Genomic DNA, 2990 nt, shown 5'->3' with positions numbered 1-2990 from the left:
CAACCACGATCTAGTGGTATCGTCGTAACACTTCAGGATCGAATCCACAAGGACCAAATAATTGCACTATGAAACTATGAAGATCGAATATAGCTAAGACAGAAAAAAGGAAGTTTGTGAAACAAGTAATAACTAAAAACGGAAACTAAATAAGCTGTTTTAAATCAAAAAGGAAATATTGGGTGCAGGAAATCTATGGAGAATATAATCTCGGACTAAGGTGAATAGATAGGGATGCGTTAAGCACCGTTCTAGAACTCAAATCACGGTAACCTACTTCCGCAGCGTTAACTATCTATGCAATGTATTCACTAAACCCTAAACCGTCGTTTGGATCTAGCAAACCAAGCAAGCAATAAAAGTTTAGGTTTGATCTGTTCACAAGGTGCCTCAACTTCAACTTCCGTTGGCTAAGGTCCACCTTGCTCACCTATGTTCTTTTCTAGCAACTTAACAACACTTTCGGTGCCTCGATGAATTTAACCTATGATCATAAACTAGGCAGCTAATCTAGTTTAGGCTTTAAGAACAACAATAGATGAAGAATAAAATAGATCAATCCCAAATATAGATCACCATCATTAGAGAATCATAAACCCCTTTGAAACCCGAAACCCAATAGAAAAACTACTCAGACATGGAGAAACAAAAACAGCAAATCAAAGATGAAGAAGACATAATTGAATTGCAAAAGAAATAAAGTGGGTTTAGAAATCTTCTCCAAGGTGTCAAGAAGGATTAGAGATCTTCTCCCAAAGTTACAAGTGCTTAAAGGCTGCGTAGAATAAAATTGTATCCTTTTTGAGGTCGAGCCTCATGCTTAAATAGTAAAATAAAACCCTAAAAGTCGGTTTAAAACGGAAAAGGAAAAGTTGCTTCGGGTTCGGGACTGGCCGGTCCAAATGTGGATTGGCCGATCCAGGATGCTTTTTTCTGTGTTTGCTTCATCTGCTTNGTGAGGCATCAACGTACAAGGTTGAGAAGGGAAAAACCTCTTAATCGAAAATGACATGCCTGCTGATATAAACACGTCCACTGGAAGGTAATAAGCACCTATAACCCTTTCAATNTGTAGTACTTAAGGTGTCAATCCAAATGGGATATTGCTACCACTCAAGATGCAATCAAGAAATCACAAGTTAAGCCGATTCAAAAAGAGTGTTTTTATGTCTAACAATCTTAGTGTGATCAGAGTGCCNAACCACACCTCCGATTGGCTTGAAATAAACGGCATTGGAAATATGACTCGATTCTCTACAACTTTGATGAAGAANACATAACTAGAAACGAAAATGTATGACAAGAAGCGAAAATGAATAAAAATAAAAACGAGTCTAAGCATANGACCGGTGGCTCGAGTGATGGCTCGATTGAGTGGTCCGACTGGTGCCCTTAGAGTGGCTCGATTGCGTAGGTCGAGAGTGGCTCGATTGTGGAGGTTTAGAGTCGCTCGATTGTGGAGNGCAATCTGTCCCTAGACAACGAACATCACAACTTAGCTAATCCAATCTCTTGATAAAAGCTACTCAGACTCAACCACTTCCATACTCAGTTCTCGTTAGAGAAACATGGTTGAGCAGGCACNTTATGTGTATAGCCTAGTAGATAGGAGGATTGCCTCACTAAGTATTTATGATAATACTTATGCATCTCAATTGTTGTTTATGGTGTGCAGGTATGTGACGTGGAATCATGGTGATGAGGAGGAGGATGATCTAGGGTCTCGTATGTGTGTTGTTGGATATATTGTTTATGTTGGAACATTGAATAGAGTTATGTTAGGTTGTTGGATAGAATGGTTAGGAATGTTATTGTATTGATGTTGTAGTGTTTCTATATTATTTGTATGTTTTCGCTGTGCATAATGATTGTTGCTGGTTTAATGTTGAGTTGTGGTTTGGGTTGGTTTCATTAAGTAGTATGGGATACTTAATTATATAATGTATTTATTATTATATAAAAAATGGATCAGGTTGTTTCAGTTTGGTATCAGAGCCCTTACGGTTTTAGGATGGTTAAGTTGATGGTTAGAGCGACTAGGAATTTAATTGGGTGAATTATTTTCCTGTTGCTTAATATAGGATGTTGTGAATGGAAATTGATTATGAGTAGTTAGTCAATTTGTTTGTGGTACGGAGTCACGCCGGTATCGGGAAATACCGTTGGCGGTGATTTGTGGGAGTGGATGTTTTGCAAATGGAATTCTTTTGGATTATGTGACTTGTGTGTTATGTGGAAATGAAATAGCTTGGGAATTTTATAAATGAAAGTTTCCATAAATGGAAAGTTCCATATATGGATGGTTTCTAAAAATGGAAAATTTTTCGGGAGGTAGAACTTGTCCATTTTTGGAAAGTGTGCGGGGGGACATCCAAAGTGTTTTAGATGTCTGGAGTGAGGCCTGGGGGTGGCCATGACAGTGGTGATATTCTGGGAGAGATTATGGTGTTGGTAGGACATTGAGATGTTCTACGCAGATCACGGGGGGTGGTCCCAGTTGGAGAAATGCTTATAGACGTTATGACCATTTGCTATAGAGATGGGGGGTCCTGAACAACTCATGAGGAGATGGGGGTTCTCCTGAGGTGACGGGGGGTTCCCTGGATACCAATAACTTGAGGGACTACGGTCCTGAGGGTGGCAGAGGAGATGGGGGTTCTCCTGAGGAGATGGGGGTTCTCCTGGTACCGAGATCTCGAGGATGAGTGGTATGGCTCGAAGACGGAGGGTCTGAGAGTGTGATCGGTATGGCTTGAAGGTTGCGGCCTAAGAGCAGATGAGTTGGTGGCAAAAGTGTCAAGGACGTGGGGATAAGCATGGTAACCGGAAGTGGATTTATGAGATTCATGGGGGTTCAATCTCAGGTGTCCGGTTGAGATCAGATGCGGATCTCGTGGTTGATGGGGGTTCAATCTCGGGACTTCTGTGTGTTGACCGGGAGGGTCAGGTGTATGCTGCTCGGGGGGGACTAGAGTGGTGATGATTGGAAG

Source organism: Camelina sativa, chromosome 13 (assembly GCF_000633955.1).
Source record: "Camelina sativa cultivar DH55 chromosome 13, Cs, whole genome shotgun sequence".
NCBI lineage: Eukaryota > Viridiplantae > Streptophyta > Magnoliopsida > Brassicales > Brassicaceae > Camelina > Camelina sativa.
Note: the sequence above shows the minus strand (reverse complement) of the source record.